The following is a 15,089-nucleotide window of genomic DNA, read 5'->3' as shown; positions in this document are numbered from 1 at the left end:
GCGATTCCAGTGGGAAATTCAGAGAAAAGAAGAACATTCTGAATCGTCAAGGGGAAAAACAAAACAAATGACCACTCAACTAATTCATGGAGGAGTAGAAAACGCAACGCTAAAGCACTAGCTGCAATGAATACAGCGGGACGGCACCAAAGAAAAGGCAGCAGACTGCTTGATGCCGGACCAACAGCTGACAGGTCGCAGTGCAACGCCCTCTGCTGTTTACTACGGAGATGTGCTCTAAATCAGAGGACTGCAGGGGACGTGAAATCATACTCTACCCATTGTGGGAATTACGCACGGAAAGGCAAGCCCGCATGTGCTATTACAGAAGCGCTCCAAACCACCGATCAAATCTGACCTCAACCCCATCTAGTTGAGCTTGATTTTAGACAACGTAAGGAGGAGTGCACCGTTCCTGGAGATACTGCCATACCGGGTCGATGCGTGGAGTGGACGGAGCAAGCCCCTATTCCATCTCCCTGGTCCAAAAATCAATTTAATATATGGTCCCCGGGTAGGGGACGTATCAGATATTAAACTGATAAGAACAGATACTACACTTGATCTTAGCCAAAAGGCCGAGAAGCAATGCCACGTCACTGGCGAGCACAGGGAGTCATTCCGCTCACAGCCACCCTCGCTCACGGCGCATCGCGGCAGCATTTACTTGGCCTCAACAACAACAAGGTGCTAAAAGTGTGGATGAACCTTGCATGGACAGTGAGCAGCAGAAGCCGCACACAAGTTGGCCAACCTAATGCAAGTGGATGCAGCTTAAAGTTAGTTCTGGCCACGTGACCACGTCCTGACCGATCCACAATGGCTTCCAACACCAAGTTTCCGTTCAAACTTCCTGCTACGTCTGGCAAGGAAATTGTCAGTCCGTGCAATCTTAACCCGCCACAAAACAAATTCAAATGATTAATGACGCTACTAGGACCAAAGGAAACACTGACCAATATCTATCTTGACACTCATGCACATCTCTCACACTCTGGAATGGAATGTCTTGGTCTCAGTCTTAATCTTGTTTGTCCATGTTTCAACAACTAATACCTAAATCAGTGTCAATTGTTTAACTGTCACCAAATCTTTTCTGGTTCCACCAGTGATTGGACACTGAAACTCAGGGAACAGAGAATGGGGAGAGAAAGTGAACACAAACGCAAGAGCTTTGTGTACAATCGAAACGGAGCCACAGAAACTTGGCCAGCAGCCTGATGAACGCAGCCAAGTGAGAAGCTCTGAACTTCAGTCAGAAAGCCTCTCAAGACAACATGTCATGATTCAAGAAGCCATCTGATCACGGGCATTGCGCACGCTGGACAGACAGCATTTCTTACTGGCGTACGAGAGAACGTACTCTTGCTTTTCAACATCTGATCAGGGGAGAGCGCGAACGCAGTCCCCCACTACCAGAAATTATGCAGTCGAGATTCCCACATTTGGGGAATTCGCAGGGGTCAGCACAACCGGAGTGCAATGGTCGCGCCTCGCCCTGGGTGAACCACCTTCTTGATCATGGTGTCTCCCCTGCCAGGTAAGTATGAGTTGTCCATGGCTGACATGACCACGTCTTCCACAGTCATTCCGCGCTGGCTCACGGTGCTCGCCACGTGTTCACAGCCAAAGGCATGTCAGAAAGAAAAGCAATAGTTGATATTTGGTTGAATGAGAAAGAAATCTGTCCCAACCTCAGGTCTCCCAAATAACAGATTTGGACGTGAGCAATCCTTTTCCCACAGTTCACTGCTGCATGACCACAACAAAAGGGAATTCGGAAAACCACTCATTTCATCCCATTTACCTCCAAAAGAATCAACAACTAAACCACCAGAGAAAATGTGGCAAAAAGAGCTCCATTTGAAATCTGTGATGTGCGATTCCAGTGGGAAATTCAGAGAAAAGAAGAACATTCTGAATCGTCAAGGGGAAAAACAAAACAAATGACCACTCAACTAATTCATGGAGGAGTAGAAAACGCAACGCTAAAGCACTAGCTGCAATGAATACAGCGGGACGGCACCAAAGAAAAGGCAGCAGACTGCTTGATGCCGGACCAACAGCTGACAGGTCGCAGTGCAACGCCCTCTGCTGTTTACTACGGAGATGTGCTCTAAGTCAGAGGACTGCAGGGGACGTGAAATCATACTCTACCCATTGTGGGAATTACGCACGGAAAGGCAAGCCCGCATGTGCTATTACAGAAGCGCTCCAAACCACCGATCAAATCTGACCTCAACCCCATCTAGTTGAGCTTGATTTTAGACAACGTAAGGAGGAGTGCACCGTTCCTGGAGATACTGCCATACCGGGTCGATGCGTGGAGTGGACGGAGCAAGCCCCTACTCCATCTCCCTGGTCCAAAAATCAATTTAATATATGGTCCCCGGGTAGGGGACGTATCAGATATTAAACTGATAAGAACAGATACTACACTTGATCTTAGCCAAAAGGCCGAGAAGCGATGCCACGTCACTGGCGAGCACAGGGAGTCATTCCGCTCACAGCCACCCTCGCTCACGGCGCATCGCGGCAGCATTTACTTGGCCTCAACAACAACAAGGTGCTAAAAGTGTGGATGAACCTTGCATGGACAGTGAGCAGCAGAAGCCGCACACAAGTTGGCCAACCTAATGCAAGTGGATGCAGCTTAAAGTTAGTTCTGGCCACGTGACCACGTCCTGACCGATCCACAATGGCTTCCAACACCAAGTTTCCGTTCAAACTTCCTGCTACGTCTGGCAAGGAAATTGTCAGTCCGTGCAATCTTAACCCGCCACAAAACAAATTCAAATGATTAATGACGCTACTAGGACCAAAGGAAACACTGACCAATATCTATCTTGACACTCATGCACATCTCTCACACTCTGGAATGGAATGTCTTGGTCTCAGTCTTAATCTTGTTTGTCCATGTTTCAACAACTAATACCTAAATCAGTGTCAATTGTTTAACTGTCACCAAATCTTTTCTGGTTCCACCAGTGATTGGACACTGAAACTCAGGGAACAGAGAATGGGGAGAGAAAGTGGACACAAACGCAAGAGCTTTGTGTACAATCGAAACGGAGCCACAGAAACTTGGCCAGCAGCCTGATGAACGCAGCCAAGTGAGAAGCTCTGAACTTCAGTCAGAAAGCCTCTCAAGACAACATGTCATGATTCAAGAAGCCATCTGATCACGGGCATTGCGCACGCTGGACAGACAGCATTTCTTACTGGCGTACGAGAGAACGTACTCTTGCTTTTCAACATCTGATCAGGGGAGAGCGCGAACGCAGTCCCCCACTACCAGAAATTATGCAGTCGAGATTCCCACATTTGGGGAATTCGCAGGGGTCAGCACAACCGGAGTGCAATGGTCGCGCCTCGCCCTGGGTGAACCACCTTCTTGATCATGGTGTCTCCCCTGCCAGGTAAGTATGAGTTGTCCATGGCTGACATGACCACGTCTTCCACAGTCATTCCGCGCTGGCTCACGGTGCTCGCCACGTGTTCACAGCCAAAGGCATGTCAGAAAGAAAAGCAATAGTTGATATTTGGTTGAATGAGAAAGAAATCTGTCCCAACCTCAGGTCTCCCAAATAACAGATTTGGACGTGAGCAATCCTTTTCCCACAGTTCACTGCTGCATGACCACAACAAAAGGGAATTCGGAAAACCACTCATTTCATCCCATTTACCTCCAAAAGAATCAACAACTAAACCACCAGAGAAAATGTGGCAAAAAGAGCTCCATTTGAAATCTGTGATGTGCGATTCCAGTGGGAAATTCAGAGAAAAGAAGAACATTCTGAATCGTCAAGGGGAAAAACAAAACAAATGACCACTCAACTAATTCATGGAGGAGTAGAAAACGCAACGCTAAAGCACTAGCTGCAATGAATACAGCGGGACGGCACCAAAGAAAAGGCAGCAGACTGCTTGATGCCGGACCAACAGCTGACAGGTCGCAGTGCAACGCCCTCTGCTGTTTACTACGGAGATGTGCTCTAAGTCAGAGGACTGCAGGGGACGTGAAATCATACTCTACCCATTGTGGGAATTACGCACGGAAAGGCAAGCCCGCATGTGCTATTACAGAAGCGCTCCAAACCACCGATCAAATCTGACCTCAACCCCATCTAGTTGAGCTTGATTTTAGACAACGTAAGGAGGAGTGCACCGTTCCTGGAGATACTGCCATACCGGGTCGATGCGTGGAGTGGACGGAGCAAGCCCCTACTCCATCTCCCTGGTCCAAAAATCAATTTAATATATGGTCCCCGGGTAGGGGACGTATCAGATATTAAACTGATAAGAACAGATACTACACTTGATCTTAGCCAAAAGGCCGAGAAGCGATGCCACGTCACTGGCGAGCACAGGGAGTCATTCCGCTCACAGCCACCCTCGCTCACGGCGCATCGCGGCAGCATTTACTTGGCCTCAACAACAACAAGGTGCTAAAAGTGTGGATGAACCTTGCATGGACAGTGAGCAGCAGAAGCCGCACACAAGTTGGCCAACCTAATGCAAGTGGATGCAGCTTAAAGTTAGTTCTGGCCACGTGACCACGTCCTGACCGATCCACAATGGCTTCCAACACCAAGTTTCCGTTCAAACTTCCTGCTACGTCTGGCAAGGAAATTGTCAGTCCGTGCAATCTTAACCCGCCACAAAACAAATTCAAATGATTAATGACGCTACTAGGACCAAAGGAAACACTGACCAATATCTATCTTGACACTCATGCACATCTCTCACACTCTGGAATGGAATGTCTTGGTCTCAGTCTTAATCTTGTTTGTCCATGTTTCAACAACTAATACCTAAATCAGTGTCAATTGTTTAACTGTCACCAAATCTTTTCTGGTTCCACCAGTGATTGGACACTGAAACTCAGGGAACAGAGAATGGGGAGAGAAAGTGGACACAAACGCAAGAGCTTTGTGTACAATCGAAACGGAGCCACAGAAACTTGGCCAGCAGCCTGATGAACGCAGCCAAGTGAGAAGCTCTGAACTTCAGTCAGAAAGCCTCTCAAGACAACATGTCATGATTCAAGAAGCCATCTGATCACGGGCATTGCGCACGCTGGACAGACAGCATTTCTTACTGGCGTACGAGAGAACGTACTCTTGCTTTTCAACATCTGATCAGGGGAGAGCGCGAACGCAGTCCCCCACTACCAGAAATTATGCAGTCGAGATTCCCACATTTGGGGAATTCGCAGGGGTCAGCACAACCGGAGTGCAATGGTCGCGCCTCGCCCTGGGTGAACCACCTTCTTGATCATGGTGTCTCCCCTGCCAGGTAAGTATGAGTTGTCCATGGCTGACATGACCACGTCTTCCACAGTCATTCCGCGCTGGCTCACGGTGCTCGCCACGTGTTCACAGCCAAAGGCATGTCAGAAAGAAAAGCAATAGTTGATATTTGGTTGAATGAGAAAGAAATCTGTCCCAACCTCAGGTCTCCCAAATAACAGATTTGGACGTGAGCAATCCTTTTCCCACAGTTCACTGCTGCATGACCACAACAAAAGGGAATTCGGAAAACCACTCATTTCATCCCATTTACCTCCAAAAGAATCAACAACTAAACCACCAGAGAAAATGTGGCAAAAAGAGCTCCATTTGAAATCTGTGATGTGCGATTCCAGTGGGAAATTCAGAGAAAAGAAGAACATTCTGAATCGTCAAGGGGAAAAACAAAACAAATGACCACTCAACTAATTCATGGAGGAGTAGAAAACGCAACGCTAAAGCACTAGCTGCAATGAATACAGCGGGACGGCACCAAAGAAAAGGCAGCAGACTGCTTGATGCCGGACCAACAGCTGACAGGTCGCAGTGCAACGCCCTCTGCTGTTTACTACGGAGATGTGCTCTAAGTCAGAGGACTGCAGGGGACGTGAAATCATACTCTACCCATTGTGGGAATTACGCACGGAAAGGCAAGCCCGCATGTGCTATTACAGAAGCGCTCCAAACCACCGATCAAATCTGACCTCAACCCCATCTAGTTGAGCTTGATTTTAGACAACGTAAGGAGGAGTGCACCGTTCCTGGAGATACTGCCATACCGGGTCGATGCGTGGAGTGGACAGAGCAAGCCCCTATTCCATCTCCCTGGTCCAAAAATCAATTTAATATATGGTCCCCGGGTAGGGGACGTATCAGATATTAAACTGATAAGAACAGATACTACACTTGATCTTAGCCAAAAGGCCGAGAAGCGATGCCACGTCACTGGCGAGCACAGGGAGTCATTCCGCTCACAGCCACCCTCGCTCACGGCGCATCGCGGCAGCATTTACTTGGCCTCAACAACAACAAGGTGCTAAAAGTGTGGATGAACCTTGCATGGACAGTGAGCAGCAGAAGCCGCACACAAGTTGGCCAACCTAATGCAAGTGGATGCAGCTTAAAGTTAGTTCTGGCCACGTGACCACGTCCTGACCGATCCACAATGGCTTCCAACACCAAGTTTCCGTTCAAACTTCCTGCTACGTCTGGCAAGGAAATTGTCAGTCCGTGCAATCTTAACCCGCCACAAAACAAATTCAAATGATTAATGACGCTACTAGGACCAAAGGAAACACTGACCAATATCTATCTTGACACTCATGCACATCTCTCACACTCTGGAATGGAATGTCTTGGTCTCAGTCTTAATCTTGTTTGTCCATGTTTCAACAACTAATACCTAAATCAGTGTCAATTGTTTAACTGTCACCAAATCTTTTCTGGTTCCACCAGTGATTGGACACTGAAACTCAGGGAACAGAGAATGGGGAGAGAAAGTGGACACAAACGCAAGAGCTTTGTGTACAATCGAAATGGAGCCACAGAAACTTGGCCAGCAGCCTGATGAACGCAGCCAAGTGAGAAGCTGAACTTCAGTCAGAAAGCCTCTCAAGACAACATGTCATGATTCAAGAAGCCATCTGATCACGGGCATTGCGCACGCTGGACAGACAGCATTTCTTACTGGCGTACGAGAGAACGTACTCTTGCTTTTCAACATCTGATCAGGGGAGAGCGCGAACGCAGTCCCCCACTACCAGAAATTATGCAGTCGAGATTCCCACATTTGGGGAATTCGCAGGGGTCAGCACAACCGGAGTGCAATGGTCGCGCCTCGCCCTGGGTGAACCACCTTCTTGATCATGGTGTCCCCCCTGCCAGGTAAGTATGAGTTGTCCATGGCTGACATGACCACGTCTTCCACAGTCATTCCGCGCTGGCTCACGGTGCTCGCCACGTGTTCACAGCCAAAGGCATGTCAGAAAGAAAAGCAATAGTTGATATTTGGTTGAATGAGAAAGAAATCTGTCCCAACCTCAGGTCTCCCAAATAACAGATTTGGACGTGAGCAATCCTTTTCCCACAGTTCACTGCTGCATGACCACAACAAAAGGGAATTCGGAAAACCACTCATTTCATCCCATTTACCTCCAAAAGAATCAACAACTAAACCACCAGAGAAAATGTGGCAAAAAGAGCTCCATTTGAAATCTGTGATGTGCGATTCCAGTGGGAAATTCAGAGAAAAGAAGAACATTCTGAATCGTCAAGGGGAAAAACAAAACAAATGACCACTCAACTAATTCATGGAGGAGTAGAAAACGCAACGCTAAAGCACTAGCTGCAATGAATACAGCGGGACGGCACCAAAGAAAAGGCAGCAGACTGCTTGATGCCGGACCAACAGCTGACAGGTCGCAGTGCAACGCCCTCTGCTGTTTACTACGGAGATGTGCTCTAAGTCAGAGGACTGCAGGGGACGTGAAATCATACTTTACCCATTGTGGGAATTACGCACGGAAAGGCAAGCCCGCATGTGCTATTACAGAAGCGCTCCAAACCACCGATCAAATCTGACCTCGACCCCATCTAGTTGAGCTTGATTTTAGACAACGTAAGGAGGAGTGCACCGTTCCTGGAGATACTGCCATACCGGGTCGATGCGTGGAGTGGACAGAGCAAGCCCCTATTCCATCTCCCTGGTCCAAAAATCAATTTAATATATGGTCCCCGGGTAGGGGACGTATCAGATATTAAACTGATAAGAACAGATACTACACTTGATCTTAGCCAAAAGGCCGAGAAGCGATGCCACGTCACTGGCGAGCACAGGGAGTCATTCCGCTCACAGCCACCCTCGCTCACGGCGCATCGCGGCAGCATTTACTTGGCCTCAACAACAACAAGGTGCTAAAAGTGTGGATGAACCTTGCATGGACAGTGAGCAGCAGAAGCCGCACACAAGTTGGCCAACCTAATGCAAGTGGATGCAGCTTAAAGTTAGTTCTGGCCACGTGACCACGTCCTGACCGATCCACAATGGCTTCCAACACCAAGTTTCCGTTCAAACTTCCTGCTACGTCTGGCAAGGAAATTGTCAGTCCGTGCAATCTTAACCCGCCACAAAACAAATTCAAATGATTAATGACGCTACTAGGACCAAAGGAAACACTGACCAATATCTATCTTGACACTCATGCACATCTCTCACACTCTGGAATGGAATGTCTTGGTCTCAGTCTTAATCTTGTTTGTCCATGTTTCAACAACTAATACCTAAATCAGTGTCAATTGTTTAACTGTCACCAAATCTTTTCTGGTTCCACCAGTGATTGGACACTGAAACTCAGGGAACAGAGAATGGGGAGAGAAAGTGGACACAAACGCAAGAGCTTTGTGTACAATCGAAACGGAGCCACAGAAACTTGGCCAGCAGCCTGATGAACGCAGCCAAGTGAGAAGCTCTGAACTTCAGTCAGAAAGCCTCTCAAGACAACATGTCATGATTCAAGAAGCCATCTGATCACGGGCATTGCGCATGCTGGACAGACAGCATTTCCTACTGGCGTACGAGAGAACGTACTCTTGCTTTTCAACATCTGATCAGGGGAGAGCGCGAACGCAGTCCCCCACTACCAGAAATTATGCAGTCGAGATTCCCACATTTGGGGAATTCGCAGGGGTCAGCACAACCGGAGTGCAATGGTCGCGCCTCGCCCTGGGTGAACCACCTTCTTGATCATGGTGTCTCCCCTGCCAGGTAAGTATGAGTTGTCCATGGCTGACATGACCACGTCTTCCACAGTCATTCCGCGCTGGCTCACAGTGCTCGCCACGTGTTCACAGCCAAAGGCATGTCAGAAAGAAAAGCAATAGTTGATATTTGGTTGAATGAGAAAGAAATCTGTCCCAACCTCAGGTCTCCCAAATAACAGATTTGGACGTGAGCAATCCTTTTCCCACAGTTCACTGCTGCATGACCACAACAAAAGGGAATTCGGAAAACCACTCATTTCATCCCATTTACCTCCAAAAGAATCAACAACTAAACCACCAGAGAAAATGTGGCAAAAAGAGCTCCATTTGAAATCTGTGATGTGCGATTCCAGTGGGAAATTCAGAGAAAAGAAGAACATTCTGAATCGTCAAGGGGAAAAACAAAACAAATGACCACTCAACTAATTCATGGAGGAGTAGAAAACGCAACGCTAAAGCACTAGCTGCAATGAATACAGCGGGACGGCACCAAAGAAAAGGCAGCAGACTGCTTGATGCCGGACCAACAGCTGACAGGTCGCAGTGCAACGCCCTCTGCTGTTTACTACGGAGATGTGCTCTAAGTCAGAGGACTGCAGGGGACGTGAAATCATACTTTACCCATTGTGGGAATTACGCACGGAAAGGCAAGCCCGCATGTGCTATTACAGAAGCGCTCCAAACCACCGATCAAATCTGACCTCAACCCCATCTAGTTGAGCTTGATTTTAGACAACGTAAGGAGGAGTGCACCGTTCCTGGAGATACTGCCATACCGGGTCGATGCGTGGAGTGGACGGAGCAAGCCCCTATTCCATCTCCCTGGTCCAAAAATCAATTTAATATATGGTCCCCAGGTAGGGGACGTATCAGATATTAAACTGATAAGAAGAAATACTACACTTGATCTTAGCCAAAAGGCCGAGAAGCGATGCCACGTCACTGGCGAGCACAGGGAGTCATTCTGCTCACAGCCACCCTCGCTCACGGCGCATCGCGGCAGCATTTACTTGGCCTCAACAACAACAAGGTGCTAAAAGTGTGGATGAACCTTGCATGGACAGTGAGCAGCAGAAGCCGCACACAAGTTGGCCAACCTAATGCAAGTGGATGCAGCTTAAAGTTAGTTCTGGCCACGTGACCACGTCCTGACCGATCCACAATGGCTTCCAACACCAAGTTTCCGTTCAAACTTCCTGCTACGTCTGGCAAGGAAATTGTCAGTCCGTGCAATCTTAACCCGCCACAAAACAAATTCAAATGATTAATGACGCTACTAGGACCAAAGGAAACACTGACCAATATCTATCTTGACACTCATGCACATCTCTCACACTCTGGAATGGAATGTCTTGGTCTCAGTCTTAATCTTGTTTGTCCATGTTTCAACAACTAATACCTAAATCAGTGTCAATTGTTTAACTGTCACCAAATCTTTTCTGGTTCCACCAGTGATTGGACACTGAAACTCAGGGAACAGAGAATGGGGAGAGAAAGTGGACACAAACGCAAGAGCTTTGTGTACAATCGAAACGGAGCCACAGAAACTTGGCCAGCAGCCTGATGAACGCAGCCAAGTGAGAAGCTCTGAACTTCAGTCAGAAAGCCTCTCAAGACAACATGTCATGATTCAAGAAGCCATCTGATCACGGGCATTGCGCACGCTGGACAGACAGCATTTCTTACTGGCGTACGAGAGAACGTACTCTTGCTTTTCAACATCTGATCAGGGGAGAGCGCGAACGCAGTCCCCCACTACCAGAAATTATGCAGTCGAGATTCCCACATTTGGGGAATTCGCAGGGGTCAGCACAACCGGAGTGCAATGGTCGCGCCTCGCCCTGGGTGAACCACCTTCTTGATCATGGTGTCTCCCCTGCCAGGTAAGTATGAGTTGTCCATGGCTGACATGACCACGTCTTCCACAGTCATTCCGCGCTGGCTCACGGTGCTCGCCACGTGTTCACAGCCAAAGGCATGTCAGAAAGAAAAGCAATAGTTGATATTTGGTTGAATGAGAAAGAAATCTGTCCCAACCTCAGGTCTCCCAAATAACAGATTTGGACGTGAGCAATCCTTTTCCCACAGTTCACTGCTGCATGACCACAACAAAAGGGAATTCGGAAAACCACTCATTTCATCCCATTTACCTCCAAAAGAATCAACAACTAAACCACCAGAGAAAATGTGGCAAAAAGAGCTCCATTTGAAATCTGTGATGTGCGATTCCAGTGGGAAATTCAGAGAAAAGAAGAACATTCTGAATCGTCAAGGGGAAAAACAAAACAAATGACCACTCAACTAATTCATGGAGGAGTAGAAAACGCAACGCTAAAGCACTAGCTGCAATGAATACAGCGGGACGGCACCAAAGAAAAGGCAGCAGACTGCTTGATGCCGGACCAACAGCTGACAGGTCGCAGTGCAACGCCCTCTGCTGTTTACTACGGAGATGTGCTCTAAGTCAGAGGACTGCAGGGGACGTGAAATCATACTCTACCCATTGTGGGAATTACGCACGGAAAGGCAAGCCCGCATGTGCTATTACAGAAGCGCTCCAAACCACCGATCAAATCTGACCTCAACCCCATCTAGTTGAGCTTGATTTTAGACAACGTAAGGAGGAGTGCACCGTTCCTGGAGATACTGCCATACCGGGTCGATGCGTGGAGTGGACGGAGCAAGCCCCTATTCCATCTCCCTGGTCCAAAAATCAATTTAATATATGGTCCCCGGGTAGGGGACGTATCAGATATTAAACTGATAAGAACAGATACTACACTTGATCTTAGCCAAAAGGCCGAGAAGCGATGCCACGTCACTGGCGAGCACAGGGAGTCATTCCGCTCACAGCCACCCTCGCTCACGGCGCATCGCGGCAGCATTTACTTGGCCTCAACAACAACAAGGTGCTAAAAGTGTGGATGAACCTTGCATGGACAGTGAGCAGCAGAAGCCGCACACAAGTTGGCCAACCTAATGCAAGTGGATGCAGCTTAAAGTTAGTTCTGGCCACGTGACCACGTCCTGACCGATCCACAATGGCTTCCAACACCAAGTTTCCGTTCAAACTTCCTGCTACGTCTGGCAAGGAAATTGTCAGTCCGTGCAATCTTAACCCGCCACAAAACAAATTCAAATGATTAATGACGCTACTAGGACCAAAGGAAACACTGACCAATATCTATCTTGACACTCATGCACATCTCTCACACTCTGGAATGGAATGTCTTGGTCTCAGTCTTAATCTTGTTTGTCCATGTTTCAACAACTAATACCTAAATCAGTGTCAATTGTTTAACTGTCACCAAATCTTTTCTGGTTCCACCAGTGATTGGACACTGAAACTCAGGGAACAGAGAATGGGGAGAGAAAGTGGACACAAACGCAAGAGCTTTGTGTACAATCGAAACGGAGCCACAGAAACTTGGCCAGCAGCCTGATGAACGCAGCCAAGTGAGAAGCTCTGAACTTCAGTCAGAAAGCCTCTCAAGACAACATGTCATGATTCAAGAAGCCATCTGATCACGGGCATTGCGCACGCTGGACAGACAGCATTTCTTACTGGCGTACGAGAGAACGTACTCTTGCTTTTCAACATCTGATCAGGGGAGAGCGCGAACGCAGTCCCCCACTACCAGAAATTATGCAGTCGAGATTCCCACATTTGGGGAATTCGCAGGGGTCAGCACAACCGGAGTGCAATGGTCGCGCCTCGCCCTGGGTGAACCACCTTCTTGATCATGGTGTCTCCCCTGCCAGGTAAGTATGAGTTGTCCATGGCTGACATGACCACGTCTTCCACAGTCATTCCGCGCTGGCTCACGGTGCTCGCCACGTGTTCACAGCCAAAGGCATGTCAGAAAGAAAAGCAATAGTTGATATTTGGTTGAATGAGAAAGAAATCTGTCCCAACCTCATGTCTCCCAAATAACAGATTTGTACGTGAGCAATCCTTTTCCCACAGTTCACTGCTGTATGACCACAACAAAAGGGAATTCGGAAAACCACTCATTTCATCCCATTTACCTCCAAAAGAATCAACAACTAAACCACCAGAGAAAATGTGGCAAAAAGAGCTCCATTTGAAATCTGTGATGTGCGATTCCAGTGGGAAATTCAGAGAAAAGAAGAACATTCTGAATCGTCAAGGGGAAAAACAAAACAAATGACCACTCAACTAATTCATGGAGGAGTAGAAAACGCAACGCTAAAGCACTAGCTGCAATGCATACAGCGGGACGGCACCAAAGAAAAGGCAGCAGACTGCTTGATGCCGGACCAACAGCTGACAGGTCGCAGTGCAACGCCCTCTGCTGTTTACTACGGAGATGTGCTCTAAGTCAGAGGACTGCAGGGGACGTGAAATCATACTCTACCCATTGTGGGAATTACGCACGGAAAGGCAAGCCCGCATGTGCTATTACAGAAGCGCTCCAAACCACCCATCAAATCTGACCTCAACCCCATCTAGTTGAGCTTGATTTTAGACAACGTAAGGAGGAGTGCACCGTTCCTGGAGATACTGCCATACCGGGTCGATGCGTGGAGTGGACGGAGCAAGCCCCTGTTCCATCTCCCTGGTCCAAAAATCAATTTAATATATGGTCCCCGGGTAGGGGACGTATCAGATATTAAACTGATAAGAACAGATACTACACTTGATCTTAGCCAAAAGGCCGAGAAGCGATGCCACGTCACTGGCGAGCACAGGGAGTCATTCCGCTCACAGCCACCCTCGCTCACGGTGCATCGCGGCAGCATTTACTTGGCCTCAACAACAACAAGGTGCTAAAAGTGTGGATGAACCTTGCATGGACAGTGAGCAGCAGAAGCCGCACACAAGTTGGCCAACCTAATGCAAGTGGATGCAGCTTAAAGTTAGTTCTGGCCACGTGACCACGTCCTGACCGATCCACAATGGCTTCCAACACCAAGTTTCCGTTCAAACTTCCTGCTACGTCTGGCAAGGAAATTGTCAGTCCGTGCAATCTTAACCCGCCACAAAACAAATTCAAATGATTAATGACGCTACTAGGACCAAAGGAAACACTGACCAATATCTATCTTGACACTCATGCACATCTCTCACACTCTGGAATGGAATGTCTTGGTCTCAGTCTTAATCTTGTTTGTCCATGTTTCAACAACTAATACCTAAATCAGTGTCAATTGTTTAACTGTCACCAAATCTTTTCTGGTTCCACCAGTGATTGGACACTGAAACTCAGGGAACAGAGAATGGGGAGAGAAAGTGGACACAAACGCAAGAGCTTTGTGTACAATCGAAACGGAGCCACAGAAACTTGGCCAGCAGCCTGATGAACGCAGCCAAGTGAGAAGCTGAACTTCAGTCAGAAAGCCTCTCAAGACAACATGTCATGATTCAAGAAGCCATCTGATCACGGGCATTGCGCACGCTGGACAGACAGCATTTCTTACTGGCGTACGAGAGAACGTACTCTTGCTTTTCAACATCTGATCAGGGGAGAGCGCGAACGCAGTCCCCCACTACCAGAAATTATGCAGTCGAGATTCCCACATTTGGGGAATTCGCAGGGGTCAGCACAACCGGAGTGCAATGGTCGCGCCTCGCCCTGGGTGAACCACCTTCTTGATCATGGTGTCTCCCCTGCCAGGTAAGTATGAGTTGTCCATGGCTGACATGACCACGTCTTCCACAGTCATTCCGCGCTGGCTCACAGTGCTCGCCACGTGTTCACAGCCAAAGGCATGTCAGAAAGAAAAGCAATAGTTGATATTTGGTTGAATGAGAAAGAAATCTGTCCCAACCTCAGGTCTCCCAAATAACAGATTTGGACGTGAGCAATCCTTTTCCCACAGTTCACTGCTGCATGACCACAACAAAAGGGAATTCGGAAAACCACTCATTTCATCCCATTTACCTCCAAAAGAATCAACAACTAAACCACCAGAGAAAATGTGGCAAAAAGAGCTCCATTTGAAATCTGTGATGTGCGATTCCAGTGGGAAATTCAGAGAAAAGAAGAACATTCTGAATCGTCAAGGGGAAAAACA

At 48.0% G+C, this 15,089-nt stretch overlaps 1 protein-coding gene and 16 non-coding genes across 17 annotated transcripts in view; 1 reads left to right on the top strand and 16 right to left on the bottom strand.

The window, feature by feature from the left end:
- Positions 1–15,089, top strand: part of LOC142892607 (NLR family CARD domain-containing protein 3-like) — a 406,144-nt gene that overhangs the window by 137,449 nt on the left and 253,606 nt on the right. The gene's annotated exons all lie outside the window — the stretch shown is intronic.
- Positions 400–590, bottom strand: LOC142892833 (U2 spliceosomal RNA). The gene has a single exon (XR_012927536.1). It is a non-coding gene; the product is annotated as a U2 spliceosomal RNA (small nuclear RNA).
- Positions 1,385–1,548, bottom strand: LOC142892852 (U1 spliceosomal RNA). The gene has a single exon (XR_012927554.1). It is a non-coding gene; the product is annotated as a U1 spliceosomal RNA (small nuclear RNA).
- On the bottom strand, positions 2,279–2,469 carry LOC142892837 (U2 spliceosomal RNA). The gene has a single exon (XR_012927540.1). It is a non-coding gene; the product is annotated as a U2 spliceosomal RNA (small nuclear RNA).
- LOC142892840 (U1 spliceosomal RNA) lies at positions 3,264–3,427 on the bottom strand. The gene has a single exon (XR_012927543.1). It is a non-coding gene; the product is annotated as a U1 spliceosomal RNA (small nuclear RNA).
- LOC142892836 (U2 spliceosomal RNA) lies at positions 4,158–4,348 on the bottom strand. The gene has a single exon (XR_012927539.1). It is a non-coding gene; the product is annotated as a U2 spliceosomal RNA (small nuclear RNA).
- Positions 5,143–5,306, bottom strand: LOC142892829 (U1 spliceosomal RNA). The gene has a single exon (XR_012927532.1). It is a non-coding gene; the product is annotated as a U1 spliceosomal RNA (small nuclear RNA).
- LOC142892841 (U2 spliceosomal RNA) lies at positions 6,037–6,227 on the bottom strand. Its single transcript, XR_012927544.1, has one exon. It is a non-coding gene; the product is annotated as a U2 spliceosomal RNA (small nuclear RNA).
- LOC142892802 (U1 spliceosomal RNA) lies at positions 7,020–7,183 on the bottom strand. Its single transcript, XR_012927506.1, has one exon. It is a non-coding gene; the product is annotated as a U1 spliceosomal RNA (small nuclear RNA).
- LOC142892839 (U2 spliceosomal RNA) lies at positions 7,914–8,104 on the bottom strand. Its single transcript, XR_012927542.1, has one exon. It is a non-coding gene; the product is annotated as a U2 spliceosomal RNA (small nuclear RNA).
- On the bottom strand, positions 8,899–9,062 carry LOC142892817 (U1 spliceosomal RNA). The gene has a single exon (XR_012927521.1). It is a non-coding gene; the product is annotated as a U1 spliceosomal RNA (small nuclear RNA).
- Positions 9,793–9,983, bottom strand: LOC142892855 (U2 spliceosomal RNA). Its single transcript, XR_012927557.1, has one exon. It is a non-coding gene; the product is annotated as a U2 spliceosomal RNA (small nuclear RNA).
- Positions 10,778–10,941, bottom strand: LOC142892805 (U1 spliceosomal RNA). The gene has a single exon (XR_012927510.1). It is a non-coding gene; the product is annotated as a U1 spliceosomal RNA (small nuclear RNA).
- LOC142892812 (U2 spliceosomal RNA) lies at positions 11,672–11,862 on the bottom strand. Its single transcript, XR_012927516.1, has one exon. It is a non-coding gene; the product is annotated as a U2 spliceosomal RNA (small nuclear RNA).
- On the bottom strand, positions 12,657–12,820 carry LOC142892794 (U1 spliceosomal RNA). The gene has a single exon (XR_012927498.1). It is a non-coding gene; the product is annotated as a U1 spliceosomal RNA (small nuclear RNA).
- On the bottom strand, positions 13,551–13,741 carry LOC142892834 (U2 spliceosomal RNA). Its single transcript, XR_012927537.1, has one exon. It is a non-coding gene; the product is annotated as a U2 spliceosomal RNA (small nuclear RNA).
- LOC142892920 (U1 spliceosomal RNA) lies at positions 14,534–14,697 on the bottom strand. The gene has a single exon (XR_012927616.1). It is a non-coding gene; the product is annotated as a U1 spliceosomal RNA (small nuclear RNA).

Source organism: Nelusetta ayraudi, unplaced genomic scaffold (genome assembly GCF_046127955.1).
Source record: "Nelusetta ayraudi isolate G7.1 ecotype Tasmania unplaced genomic scaffold, CSIRO-AGI_Nayr_v1 ptg000039l, whole genome shotgun sequence".
NCBI lineage: Eukaryota > Metazoa > Chordata > Actinopteri > Tetraodontiformes > Monacanthidae > Nelusetta > Nelusetta ayraudi.
This window is presented reverse-complemented; position numbering and strand designations above follow the sequence as displayed.